We start from the raw sequence: 15202 nt of genomic DNA, 5'->3' as shown, positions 1-15202 counted from the left end.
GGCAATACTGTGGTGTCTAAGCTTAGGAAAGTAGGCAGGAAGGACAGTGTCAGTGACCTTAACATATAGTAATAATAATACTCTGTAGCAAGTTTAACTGTTATAACAAAGTAACCACTAAGAAATAGCATGTGCCTGAACTAACAGCTGTTTAATGCCATTCAGTTCAAGTAATATCTGTTCAAACCCTTTGTTCAATAAAGTTCATATTTTGTTTTATCTAAAGGCATGTCTCCCATATATATTATATCCACGCTACTATATTATATAATACTGTAAAGCTGAGTTTTAAACAGGGTGTGGTCATCAATTATATTTGGTGGTAGAGCATAAAGAGTCGTTACATAGGGGGTGGCAGAGGTGGGATAACAAAGGTCCCAAGCGCCTGCCATCATAGAAAAAGGATTGTGGTTTGGGGGTGCGTTACAAGTGTGTGTTTAAATGAACAATATTATGAGCAAGTGATGTTTAAATGAACAAGATTATAAACAAAATGAACAAGTCTCACCCATCTTTAACCCCCTCTCTCTTTTAGTTAGAAGAATCTCTTGAGTTCTGCCAAGATTCCTCTCCTTTCCTCTCCTGGCACACAATCTCTGCCATTTGGTACTCAGAATGCCATCTGTCATTCACTACAGTACCGAGGAAAGGTGACTGCAATCAAATCCCTGTCCATTTTCTTGGGAGGGGGGAGCTCCACCTTGGTTCTGACAAGAACATTAATAAAAGTAGGTCAGACGGAGAGACCTCAAGCGTGTGCTACAAGCCAAAGCAAATACAGATTGCACAGACAACCCTCGCCTAATAAATGGTGCCCTTTGTACATCCTGAGTCATCCCTTGATATGCTGTTCCTTAATGAAAATTGATGCCTCCCTGCTTAACAAGTTGCATCTTTCAAATGCTGGAAATAATGGATGTTGAGAGCTCTCGCCTCTCCTCTCATCCAGGTTTCTTTGAAGCCAACTTGGGTTCAACCTTCCTGTAGATCATACAAAAGGAGCAGCTACAGCACTACTAGCAGTGGATCAGAGTCAGATAGGTCCCCCCAGTTGGTGCTCATGCTGGTGAGGGGATTATGGGAGTTGTAATCCAAAAGGGAAAATTCCCTGGCTGTTTACCTCTGCAGATATGCATAGCAGCCCAGCAGGGGGCTCAACAGCCCTTTTCAGGTTTTGAAACTAGGAAGCGGTCAAGCATGTGTCAGACTACAGTAATAGGCTTTGCTGAGTTGCACCAATTTGGTCAATGCAGATTCAACCTAGACAAAGAGGAAACCGAAATAGTAAAAGAGTTCCTGTACTGGAGTCAAACATTGATCAGAATGGGGATTGCAGTGGAGAAATAAAAAGAAGACTAGGAGTGGGGAGGGACATATGAAAGAAATAGAAATCATCCTAAAATATAAAGATACACAACTGAGCACCAAAGCAAGTATTGTACAAGCTATTGTTTCCCCTACTACCGTGTACAGTTGCGAGAGCTGGACAGTGAGGAAAGCAGGTAAGAGGCAAATAAATTCATTTGAGATGTGGTGCTGGGGAAGAATGCTGAGGATACTGTGGAGGGCCAAAAAGACAAACAAATGGGTCCTATAACAGATCAAGCCTGAAATCTCCCTGGAAGCCAAGATGATAAAATTGAGGTTGTCATACTTTGGTCACGTCATGAGAATGAATGACTCATTGGAAAAGACAATAATACTAAGAAAGGTAGAGGGATGTAGAAAGAGAGGAAGACCACATGCTAGATGGATGGACTATTAGGGAGATCATGGGTATCACTTTGCAGACACTAAGCAGAGCAGTGGAGGACAGGTAGTCATAGAATCATAGAACTGGAAGAGACCACAAGGGCCATCCAGTCCAACCCCATTCTGCCATGCAGGAAATCACAATCAAAGCATCCCCAACAGAAGGCCATCCAGCCTCTGCTTAAAGACCTCCAAGGAAGGAGACACCACCACTCTCCGAGGAAAGAGTGTGTTCCACTGTCAAACAGCTCTTACTGTCAGGACGTTTCTCCTAATGTTTAGGTGGAACCTCTCTTCCTGAGTTGTCTCATCCACAGGATCACCATGGGTTGAAACTGACTCAAGGGCAGTTAACAACAACAAATTATGATTTTCACTGGTGTAGACAAGACCTCCATCTGTTTATGATTATTGGAAACAAACACTATAGATATCTGAAGTAGCTGCATTGTATGGATGTCTTTGTGTGTGTAGAATCTTACCGTTTGAGCCACCACCCACCACCATGCCCCATACATAATCCAAAATAAAAATATAGAACAAAATGGTCTTTTCAGCAGTTGCTGGCACCCAATGGAGAATAAAAGGTTGCTATGGGAACATGCCCACAAAGGACTATGTATGAGGAGGTCAAAAAGTAAGCACAGAAGGAGAAATTGAAATAATTTTAAAACAAAAATAAAGCCAAGCATATTGCTTTTAAGGCCATCAGAGTTCTTGAAATTAAGCTTTTACATTTCCCATTAGTGTCTATTAATCTGCTGTATGTTGAGATGAAAAATTATTACAAATATATACAGTATATCAAGTAGCAGGAATATTTGGTTCTTTAGTGTGGGAACAGTTTGGTCATACTTATAAGGGGGAATAGTGTCACAGCAACACAGTTCCTGGGGCATATCATCCTCATAAGCCAAGCTCTAGCTTTTTCCTTATGCACATTCTACTTTTCACTGGAGCACTTAATAATAAAAAAAATCAGTGAACAAATAAAGTGTATTAAAATTGCCAACGGCATCCATCGTAACAGTAAAATGAGAATAAAAACAATTGAAAAGCATCAAAAGCGGTATATACAAACCATTTAATGCAGGGGTGGACAACTGTGGCCCTTCAAATGTTTTTGGCCCACAGTTCCCATCATCCCTAACCAGTATGTCAAGTTCTAAGGAATTATAGGTGGGCCACAGTTTTCCAAAGAGTGAATGTAGCTTAATGGTTTGGGTGTTGGACCAAGGACTTTGTCACACAGGGAAAATCAGGGGTTTAAACAGCAAAAATTGCTTGAAAATCATGCAGTCATGATTATCATTTTCACATACATCGCCATTATAGACTTATTCTCCTGGAAATAAACAGACAATAAACATTATCCTGGAAATAAACAGCAACAAATCATTCATGGGATTTCCCTGTGAATGCTTTGTTGCTGTTTATTGCCTGTTTATTCCCTGGAGAATGGCATTTTAATCACAATGTAATGTGAAACTGTTAATTGCGATTGTGTGATTTTCACACGATTTCCCTTGTTTTAACCCTCGGTTTTCCCATGTGATAAAGTCTTAAGATTCTGTGACACCAGAGTTTGAATCCCTGCTTAACCATTGACACCGCTTGGGTGATCTAAAGCAAGTCTGTGGTACTTAATAGCCATGTGGCTGAACAGGAATCACTCAATGCTACTGTGTGGAACTGCAGTCCTGCAGGAGTGGAACCACTGTAGAATAGAGCCATCCCACAGAGCCAGTCCAGTAAGAAGCCATGATCAATAGTATCAAAAACCACTAAGAGATCCAGGAAGATCACTGGGATAACACTTCCCCTCAATGCTTCCCCTGGGGTAGGTCATCAGTCAGAGCAACTAAGGCTTGGTGGCTTGTACAGCATTCTCTGAAGATGCCAGCCACAGATGCTGGCAAAACGTCAGGAATACACTCTTCTAGAACATGGCCACATAGCCAGAAAAACCGACAAAAAACTATGGATGCCAGCCATGAAAGCCTTCAACTTCACAACTAAGGCTGTTTCAGTGCCATATCCTGGCCTGAAACCGGAGTAAAATGGGTCCTACTTGTTCAACTTGTATGCAGAAAATATCATACAAACAGCAGGCTTAGAAGGAAGAATGAAGACAGAAAGAAGGAACATCAAACATCTAAGATATGCAGATGACACACTACTTGCAGAAAATAATCATGGACTTGGAACAATTAGGTCAAAGAAGAAAATGCAAAAGCAGGCATACTGCAGAACATAAAGGAAACAAAAATAATGGCCATGGAAGAAATACACAAATTCAGTCTAGACAAAATTGAAAAGGAAATTGAAATATGTAAATAATTTGTGAACCTAGGCTCAAACATTGATTAGAATGGCTCAGGTCCACAATATCTGGCAGACTGTATCTCTCTGTATAACCTGGCCGGAGCCCTGATCTGTGGAAAGGCCCTTCTCTCCGTCCCACCTCCATCACAAGCACGGTTGGTGGGGATGCAAGAGAGGGCCTTCTCAGCGGTTGCGCCTAGACTTTGGAACTCCCTGCCCTGGGAGGTCAGAATAGCTCCCTCCTTATTGGCTTTCCACCGGCAGGTTAAAACCTTCTTATGCAAGCAGGTTTTTAAAACACAATGTTTTTAAACAACCGGCTTAGGGTGTTGTATCATTTTAAGTGTTTTAATAATTTTATCTTTTTAACTATATTTTTATTCTTTTAATAAGCAATCTGTTTTAATGTGAAGTGGAATATACCCAGAAAATAAGATATACCCATAAAATAAGCCATAGCAGGATTTCTAAGCATTTCTGCAATATAAACCATAGCCCAAAAATAAGACCTAGTGATAGGCCTGGTGTGGAACAGAAGGGAGCGGGAAGGGAGCAGAAAGATTGGGGCCAATGGTTCTAAAGGAAATGGAGTTGTAAGAAATTCAGGATGGAATTCTGGGTTTGGAGAGTTATGATAATGTTCCAGAAGAAGATGGCTTAATTATATTTGAATAAATGTAGATTGTTGTGTGATACTTAATAAAAATAAAACATCCCCTGAAAATAAGCCATAGTGTTTCTTCTTGAGGAAAAATAAATATAAGACAATGTCTTATTTTTGGGGAAACATGATATACCTCACTCTCTTCCATGCCAGCATTCTCTGAAGATGCCAGCAACAGCTGCTGGCGAAACGTCAGGAATAAACTCTTCTAGAACAGGGCCACAGAGCCTGAAAAAAGCATGAAAAACTACAATCTATTTTAATATTTATGCATCTGAGGAAGTAGACTGAAGTCTAGGAAAGCTCACGCTGCCAATTTCTTTCTTTCAGGCGAGTCTCAAGGGTGCGACAAGATCTCTCCGCGTACTGATTCTACAGACCAGGAGTAGGCAACCTGCGTCCCGCGGGCCAGATGCGGCCCGGCAAGGTCTTGGGACCGGCCCCAGCCTGGTTCCTGCCGCCGATTGCCGCCAGAGCCTTTGGCCTCTTGCGTGAGGGCATGGGGCCTTTGGCCTATCAGGAGGAGGCAGTCAAGGGGGGGCAAGTGGCAGGCAAGGGCGGCCAAGTGGTAGGAAAGGGGGGCAATTGTTTATAGAAGCCTCCGAAACATGCATTTATATTAACATTTTTTTAAAAAATCAGCAAAAAATTTTGTGTGTCCTTAATCTTTTTTTAAAAAGTGTCCTCCATTTGAAAATTTTGTCCTACATTTGTGCCGGTCTATTTATTTAATTATTTTTTTCTAAAAAATATTTAATTATTTATTTTTTGGCTTCGGCCCCCCAGTTGTCTGAAGGACAGCAACCTGGCCCCCGGCTCAAAAAGGTTGCCTACCCCTGCTACAGACTAACACAGCTATACCTTTGAATGATATTTTAATATTGTAACTATTTATTCTGTTTTAATGTACCACTTTTCTAGGTAACTGTATTGTTTTGAAATGTTGTGAAGCCGCCCTGAATCCCAGTTCTGGGAAAAGAGTGGGTTACAAGGAAATCAAATAATAATAATAATAATAATAATAATAATAATAATAATAATGCCAGTTAAATTGGGGGTAAAGACAGATTAATTCTCCAGTGTAGATGCCTCTCTAGCTGAAGCAGAGACTTGCACATTCTGGAGAACTTGCTCCCCTGCCTCCTGTCTTGGGGATGAGTTTGGGGAAGCTGGAGACTCCAGGACAGAGCTGGAGATCTGGCAACCCAAGGACCTCTCTCCAGCTGTCACTGGCTCCTGTGCCTCGGGGCTGCAGAGAGACTACATTTCCCAGGATACATTGCGTACCATCAATTTTTTTGGGTAAAGTCTATGCACGTGGCTTCTTGCTGGGAGGAGTTGGGGACGTCACCTTCCCCGCATTCTCTCTGCCTGTGTCAGAGGCGATCGGTTTTTCTCCCCCCCCTCCCTCTTGAACTGTGGCATTGGAGGAAGAAAGGGGGGGAAAGGCTGGGAAAGAAAGAAAGGAAAGGATAACAACAACAAGCCACCCCAGATCTTTTCTTCTGTTCCTGATTGGGACCCATGCGCTTCCAAGCAAGAATCTGAGCCCTGGGATCCCTCTCCCCTCTCCTCTCCTTCCTTCCTCCCTCCCTTCCCTTCCCTTCCCTTCCACCCTCCTTCCTTCCCTCCTTCCTCAGATCCCAACCATCCTCTTCCTCTTCTTCAGCCAAGCCTGGACTTTCCAATAAGGTAAAAAAAAAAAAAGGGGGGGGGTGATCTGGAAATGGAGGGCTCTTTGGAGTGGAGGCTTCTCTGTGTTTTGTGCAAGCCTCTTATGTCTGGTTGCTTTTTTCCTGCCTACAGCTTGACATCCAATGGGGCCAGCAAACACACACACACACACATACGTACATACCTATATACTTGCTGGCAGCATTAGATGTCACCAAGGTGTAGTGTGTGTGTGTGTGTGTGTGTGTGTGTGTGTGTGTGTGTATACACACACCTCACTTCCCTTGGAGGCCTTATATACCCCTCTCTCTCTCTCTCTCTCTCTCTCTATATATATATATATATATATATTGCTGGCACCATTGAATGTCATACACACACACACACACACAAACATCTCACTTCCTTTGGACGCCTTACATACCAATGCATATATTTGCTGGCACCACTGGATGTCACCAAGGCATATGTATGTGTATTCCTCCCTTCCCTTGGAGGCCTTACAAAGTGAGGATCCCCCCTCCCCGAGGAGACTGCCCGATCGTTTGTACTGGCATTGATGAATCAACTGATCGATCGATTGGAATTGATTGACTGGTTTGAGCCTAACCTCTTGGTCCTTCCCTGGAAGGTATTACAGTGTGTCCCTTTCTCTCCCCAAGGAGATTGTGTTTCCTTGCCAGGTTGCCTGTGTTGGCATGGATCGATCAATTGGAACTGATGGATTGATTTTATCCAAAGCCCTTTCCTCTTTTCCCTTGGAGGACTTGCAAAGTGGGGACCCCCCCCCCGCACACACACACATACACTTTCTCCCTAAGGAGCTGACATTTCCTTGTCAGATCACCTGGGTTTACATTGATCAATTGGAATTGATTGATTGTAATCAAAGCTCCTGGTCCTTTCCTCCCTTTCCTTGGAGTCTTTACAAAAACAAAAACAACTCTCCCCCCCCCCCAGTATCTTGGGTTCCATCTTTCCATGAATTGATTGATTTTATTCAAAGCCCCTGTTCCCTTTCCTCCCTTCCTTTGGAGGCCTTACAAAGTGGGGAGCCCAAGGAGGTGGCATTTCCTTGCAAGGTTGCTTATGTTTCTATGGATGCATTGGGAATGATTGATTGATTGTATTCCAAGCCCCTGTTTCTTTTCCTCCCTTCCTCACAAAGTGGGGAACCCCCCCCCCCCCACACACACACACTTTTGCCCCTCAAAGAGCTTACGTTTCCTTCCCAGATCACCTGCCTTTACATTGATCAATTGGAATTGATTGATTGTATTCAAATCTCCTGTTTCCTTTCCACTCTTTCTTTGGAGGCCATACAATGTGGGAGACCCCCCTTCCCAAGGATATGGCATTTCCTTGCAAGGTTGCCTGTGTTTCCATGGATTGATGGGAACTGATTGATTGATTTTCTCCCAGCCCCCAGGATCCAACTGTTTCTCTCTGTGTGTCTGTGTGTGCTTCCTCTTGCCAGCTGGATCAGAGGGGGCCTCCTTGGGTGGATGGGGCTGGGGGTGTCCTTGGAGTCCCCCTGGGGTCTTTCCCTCCAGCCTCCTGCTCTTGTGGCTGCTGCTGGTGAGAGCCTGGCTTAACTCTGGCAGAAGCAAGGCGGGGCAAGGCAAGAGCTTCCCTTTGTTTCCAGCCCTGCCTTCAAGGCTCTAGCCTGGATGGCATTACAAACTTGCAAGATTTCGTGATTTACAGTATTTACCTTTTTTCCTCCCCTTCTTGGCAGAGAGAGGGCAGGAGGCTTCCAAAGCGGAAATCCCATTGCAAACCAATAAACAAATCCAAGGGCCTGGTAGAGCCCTTTCTTCTCTTTCAATCCTAGGCCTTCTTTGGAACTCAAGCTGCATCTGTTGTTATTATTTATTATTACTATTGACATTTATGTCTAGAGCGCCTTAAGGTTTACGCAGCGCTTTACATAGTAAGGATCAAATAAAATAAGGGGGAAAAGAGAATAAAAATCTACAATCTAAAACAACATTACATGATAAAAATATCTCTAAAATAATACTAACTAGCATACGATAAAGTCGACAAAGTAAGCAGCAGGTTAACAAGGTAATCTGCACTAGAAATAACCCAACTTGATACCACTTTCACTGCCCTGGCTCAAGGCTATGGGATTTTGGGAACAGGAATTTGTGATGGCACCAGCTCTGGTGCCTCACAAAACTACAAATCCCATGATTCCCTAGCATAGAGCCATGACAATCGAGGGCTGCATCCAGCCTGCAGAAATAATCCAGTTTGACACTGGTTTAACTGCCCTGGCTCAGTGCTATGGAATTCTGGGATTGGGAGTTTGTGGTGGCACCAGAGCTCTCTCACAGAGAAGGCCAGATATCTCACAGAGCTACAGATTTCCCTAGCATTGAGGCAGGGCATTTAAAGTAGTGTAAAACCAGGTTATTTCTGCAGTGTAGATGTAGCCAGAGTTTAACTGGCTTTTTGTTTTCCCTAAAAGTAAGAAATAAAAACCTCCCATGGATTAGATGTTCTCACTGCCAAGGAGAGGACAAGGTACTGCAAATTGTAGGACAGTTGAAGGAAAAATGTAGGGACGTGGCCCAAGAAAAGCAAAAAAACCCCAAAAAACCCTGGATGGGAAACACCATGTCCTGGAAAAGGAGGACATCTGATCACACTCCTCCCATGGGCTTCTTCCCTCCCTGTGCATGATTTATGTGTCTTGGATTTAATGTAGTCTAGACTCATCTCCCCATTCTCCTCTCCCCCAATATGATCTTTTCTCCCCCTTTCCCCCCAAATTTAATAATCTTGGGTGGTTTGCACAAACTCGGCCTTGTGGTATTCCTCTCTGGTCTTTTCCAAGATCTCATTCCGACATCATCTCTCTGAGGCACATTCACGCAGCGATCATCCCTTGTCAGACATTTGGGCGGGGAGAGGATGAGCATGGATGTTACACATAGTTGTAATTTTTCACGCCTGCTGTAGCACGAAAGCACCAGGCTCGCTCTATAAATTGAAATGCACACACAGAGGCAGAGATCCCCTTCACCTAGAAAATTCTTGAAACTGGAGCTGTGATTGATTTGGATCCATATCATGTGAGAGAGTGTGTATATTAAGGACAGGCAAAGGGATCTTTGAGACTAGTAACAGAGCTGCAAGATCCCTTTGCATACTGATGCTTTGCAAAGGGGCACAAGATCTCTTCGCATACTGGTGCTTTGCAAAGGTGCTATAAAATCCCTTCGCATACTGGTGCTTTGCAGAGGCTACAAGATCCCTGCACATACTGGTGCTCTGCACAGGGGTTACTAGATCTCTTCACATACTGATGCTTTGCAAAGGTGCTACCAAGGTGTTACCAGATCCCTTGATATATTGATGCTTTGCAAAGGTGTTACCAGATCCCTTCACATACTGATGCTTTGCAAAGCTGCCACAAGATCTCTTTGTGTACTAATATTCCAGACTAATACTGCTACGTCTTTGCATCTTAAGGGGTCAGTGAAAGTTTTGTTATCCTGCAGGATTTGCCAGTTGTTTCCTAGACAAGTCATCCAGAATCATAACCTCCCAGAATCTTTTCCCCCCACCCTCCTCCATCCCTGATGTGTCTTGAGGTCATCTACTTCCCTCCCTCCACCCTCCTCTCCTGGTAATATAGGATTAATTGTTCAGAGGCTATTGTAATCCTTTTAGCCTTCCCCCCAGTGGCCCTCTGGCTGCTTACACAGATTTTTCTGTCTGATTCTGCCCATGCTATGGGAGCTTTTGATTGTTCTGTTAGAAAGGCTCTGGAGCATGGATCCATTTTGCTAAATTCCCAATGCTTTTAAAACAGAATCTTGAGTGTCTGAAATGAAAAGATGTGGCCAGCCTGTGACATAGCATGATTTGAAGCCAGACAACCATGTTATGCCTTTTGGAGACACATGAGTCTGTTGGGAGTTATTAAAATGCAGATCTTAGATTATCTGGATTTGAAAATGTTCTCAGGTTTTAAGTCGTCCGAGAGGTTTACTGTCGTTTTCTAGTAAAGCAAACCATGCATATGTGAGGCTCAATTAGTTGATGATTCAATGATTTGGGGCATATGCTAGATTTCCTAATGTATGTAATTAAAAAACAACAACACTCGTGAATTTCAAGGATGCTGTTGTCCTCATTTGCTGTTTTGATTCTGATCCAGCTAGATAATATCTATTCTTAAGGACCTGATATTGCTATAATGTCTGGATTATGGGATATATGGGTTGAGATGCCGGGGGTGGTCTGGTGTTTTTCCCCCTAATAAATTCAGAGCATCCATCTCACCATGTCAATAGACAGTAGATTGTAGTACCATTTTACGGGAGGCATGCTTTGCAATCCTACTCCTTGGCCAGCTAGCTCAGGATCACAACCTGAAGGCTTTCCTGACAGTTGTGGTGGTGAAGAACTGTCCTAGGTTGGATCAGCTTTCAGATAGATTTGGGTGTGGTCCATTTTTAATTTTTTTTTTTATTTGGCTGTAGCACTGATTCTGGGAATAATAATAATGATAATAATAATTGTTTGCTTTTTCATTCCCCAATCTTCCTCAGCAAATAGCACGCTTCTGTGTGATCTCCCTTGCCATCTTTAGTTGTGGGCATGAATATATGCTTCCAGAGGTGGCAGTGATGGTGGGGGTGCCAAGCTCTCCTGTTCCCAATCTTTGCCACGTAGAGCTTTCTAAACATGAGTTGCTGCTGAAAGCTGCTGCAGTAGGAAGGGGAGAACAGATTGCAGCGGGAAGCAGCTGTAGATCAGTAAGAAAGGCGACAACCCTCCTCCCCACCGCCTTTCTCCTTTCCCATCTCTTTCTCTGCCTCTCACCCTCCTCCCTAGTCTGGCTTTGGTAACACAATCTTTACATTTGGTAGAAGCATCAGCAATCCTATGCCCTGGTTGATATCCTCTGCACTTAAGAGATGCTTGTGGATGTGGCTTCAGATTTGTTTTTTCCTGACAAGTGCTGGAATGCCTGGTCCCTGGGGTTGGGCATATTGTTTCTTGGGAGGCTTAGGGGAAAGGAGATTTGAATGGTTGGTGTCTCCCATGCATATACCTAGACACCCAGTTCAAGTTGTAGGTGGGTAAATTGAGGCCTGTGCTGCTGAGTCAAATGAACGGATCCTGGCTGTACTGATGCACATTGTATTTGAGCAGCAAATGGGTTTTCTCCCATTTCCTCAATGTATGTTTTGCTTTCAGTGAGAACTGGAAACTTCCTTGGGCAAATCATTTTACATTTATAAGGGAGACGATATCATTTCTCCAGTCTGTCACTGCAGAACTTGCATGAATAATTTATTTAATATTTCATTATGTATTCGTAACATTTATATCTCACCTTCCTCTGGAGAGCTCTTGGTTGTTCTCCTCCGCACTTAGGCTCATGAAAACCATTTGAAGAAGACTCTGGTGGGCAAGAATGACTGACTCAGAGTCAGCCTGTGAATTTGGTGGCTCAGAGGTGCCTAGCATCTGGATCTCCCAACTCTCAGCCCAACACCATAATCACTGCATCATACCAACTATGCTTTGTGAATCAGATGCAGACAAAACGTCACGAATAAATTCTTCTAGAGCACAGCCACATAGCCCCAAAAACTGCACAAAAAAAAAGATGGATGCCAGCCATGAAAACCTTTGACTTCACAGTCCCCCAGTAAGTTTCCATGGCCAAGCAGTGATTTGAACCCTGGTTGTCCAACACTGCATCTTGGTGACTCTCTGCTTGGAAATATCTTGGGTCAATCACTTTCTCATCCATGGTTGCTGTGAGGATTAATGAAATGTCATTTGTGCATAGAAAAATATATTAATGATCTGACTCCAAAAGTAGGAAGATACAAAGAAGCATAATTTCCAAAAATGCGATTCCTCTCCATGACACAAGACAAATGAAAAATATCTGGGAGAGGGCGAACCTTTGTTGCAGAATTATATCCCAAGAGACACCCGCACTGACTGTTTTCAGTGGCTGTTGAAGATCCTTTAGGGAAAGTCTCCCCTGCTTGTGAGTGTGTGCAGAGCTGATTAACAAACCAGGATCAAAACTGGTTTTAGATCCTGGCTTGTTCTCACTAGCCATAATTGAAAAACAAACTACTGTATGCTTCTCTGAGTTTGGATTTTTGAAACTGGTAGTGGAGGTTTCTAGTTTACTCTTCAACATGCCTGGAGGAATATAGGTGAAGCACATTGCTGTGATTTAGCAATTCCACCCCAATTACAGTCAGCCTTCAACCTTCACTGGGTTAGGAGTTAGTGGATGGAAATGGCAGGAAAGGAGATCACAGCTAATTATTTTGTTGTTGTTGTTGTTGTGTGTCAGTAAATCATCTCCAACTTACAGTGACCATATCATGGGGCTTTCTGGGGCTGAGAGTATGTGTCTTGCCCAAGATCACCCAATGGGTTTCTATGGCCAAGGAGGGAATTGAACTCTGATCTTCAGAATTGTAGTCCAGTACTGAAACCACCATGTTAACTATCTCAACTAATTATGAGGATAACCTTTTTAACTGTATGAGTGGTTTGGGTAATGGGACAGGCTTTTAATTTGCAGATATTTAAGCCGAGGTTGGATAATTGGCTATACAAGTGCCGTAGTTGTCTTATGTACTGTAGAACTTATGTTGACCCCCTGTTCTTGGACTATGTAAGTTATTATCAATCAGCGTTTTGGACTTAGCTTCCAGAAATTTAAATAAAGATATCCAAGGAGTCTGGGTTTATGAGTTTAAAAAATCTGCAGTCTGGAAAGTTTGAGAACCATTGGATGAGCTTTGGTTTCATTTCCAGCTTTATGAAATTTCAAGGTTAGGAATCATTTATGAATCTAAGAGGCAACATGTATTTGTAAAATAGCTGTTTACAGTTAAAATATCACTTGTCATCTCAGGCCCAGTGTATTTTTAAAATAGAGTTGGAAAGTGCATTCAGCTGCCAGTCATCACATATCACTATACCTATCTCCTGATTAAAGAAATTTTAGCTGATTATGTTAGTGAGTTTTACTTGAATTAAGTGATCAAGCAAATCTGCATATATGTGCATATGAAGAAATCTAATAGCACTTAAAAACATTATCCACATTTCCTTCTATTTAGATTGGAGTTAGGAATCATGTAAACCCTCCATATGTTGGCATCTCATTAGGCCTAACCAGCAGAGCAACTGGTGAGAAATGCTTGGAGTTGCACTCCAAGAACATCTGAAGGACCAGATAATCCCCACTCAATTTAAACCATTCATGTGTGCTTTCTACAAACTGGCAATGTAATGTTAGAAGAAGCATTCTTTTATATTACAGAATACTTCTTTAAAGATGGTACTTGCCTTCTGCAGTTTTAATAGATATGAGTTGAATCTTCCTTAACTGAAATATTGAAATCTGAAATTCTCAAAAATCCAGAATTGTCCACATTGGTTGCTGAGACAGTGACACCTTTGTTTTCTGATGGTTCAAGGTACACAAATTTTGTTTGATGAACAAAATTATTTACAATATTGTAGATAAAACTTACCTTCAGGCTATATGTATAAGGTGCATACAAAATATACATGATTTTCATATTTAGACTTGGGTCCTGTCTCCAAGATATCTCACTACATATATGCAAATATTCCAAATCCCAATAAATAAATAAATAAATCCAAAATGCTCTGTTACCCCCCCAAAAAAGTTAAAAAATAAATTTATTCAATGATCATAGAATATAGCGGTTTGAAGGGACTGCAAGGGCCATCTGATCTGTGCTGGAATACACAACAGCTAAAGCATTCCTGAAAGATTACTATCTTCAAAGAAGAAGATCCCATCACACTCAAAGGCAATCTATTCCATTGTTGAATGTCTCAGACAATCCAGCTGTTCTTCCTATTGTTTAGGTGGAGTCTTTCCCCCCTGTAATTTTAATCTGTTGGTTCATGTCTTAGTCTGTGGAGCAGCAGAAAACAAGCTTGCTCTATATTCTCCATAACATCCCTTCAAATATTTAAAGATATTTAAAGCTATGATGAAAAGGTTCTTCCTAATGTTTCGATGGAATCTCTTGAGAAGTTATTTGAATCCATTGCTTTGGTTTCTATTCTCTGGAGCTGCCTTGCTTCATCCTCAGTACGACATCCCTTCAACTATTTAAACAGGGCTATCATCTTACCTCTTAACCTTCTCTTCTCCAGGCTTAACATACCCAGCTCCCTACGACTCTCCTCATGGGGCATGGTTTCCAGGCTTTTCACCACTTTGGTTGCCCTTCTCTGGACATGCTCCAGCTTGTCAGCATTCTTCTTACCTGGCAAGGGAGATACCATGATCAAGAACTGGACACAGTATTCCAGGTGATGTCAGATCAAAGCAGAATAGAGTGGTACTATTACTTCCCTCAATCTAGATGCTGTATTCCTATGGATGCAGCCTAGAATTGCATTGGCTTTTTCAGATGCTGTATCACACTGTTGATTTATGTTCAGTTTGTTGTCTACTAGAACTCCTAGATCCCTTTCCCATGTACTATTATCAAGCCACGTGCCCCCATCCTATATATGTGCATTTCATTTTTTCTTCCTAAGTGTAGTACCTTACATTTCTCCATGTTAAAATTCACTGCCCATCTTTGGTTAAGGTCATTTTGTATTCTTATACCCTATCTTCTGGGGCATTCGCAATAATAATAATAATAATAATAATAATAATAATAATAATAATAATAATAATAATAAATTGTTTATTTATTGACCGCTTTTCCCAAGATCAAAGCGGTGTACAGC

General features: G+C 42.2%; 1 protein-coding gene across 4 annotated transcripts in view; it reads left to right on the top strand.

Moving 5' to 3' along the window:
* The first annotated feature begins 6102 nt into the window (after positions 1-6102).
* The window catches only part of CTIF (cap binding complex dependent translation initiation factor), a 212212-nt gene continuing 203112 nt past the window's right edge, over positions 6103-15202 (top strand). For all 4 annotated transcript variants that reach the window (XM_042450144.1, XM_042450143.1, XM_042450142.1 and 1 more), the window contains exon 1: positions 6103-6433. The gene's annotated coding sequence lies outside the window, so the exon portion shown is untranslated. The remainder of the gene's footprint in view (positions 6434-15202) is intronic.

This window comes from Sceloporus undulatus, chromosome 2, assembly GCF_019175285.1.
Source record: "Sceloporus undulatus isolate JIND9_A2432 ecotype Alabama chromosome 2, SceUnd_v1.1, whole genome shotgun sequence".
Taxonomy (NCBI): domain Eukaryota; kingdom Metazoa; phylum Chordata; class Lepidosauria; order Squamata; family Phrynosomatidae; genus Sceloporus; species Sceloporus undulatus.
The sequence above is the reverse complement of the archived record's forward strand: the minus strand, read 5'-3'. Positions and strand labels throughout refer to the sequence as shown.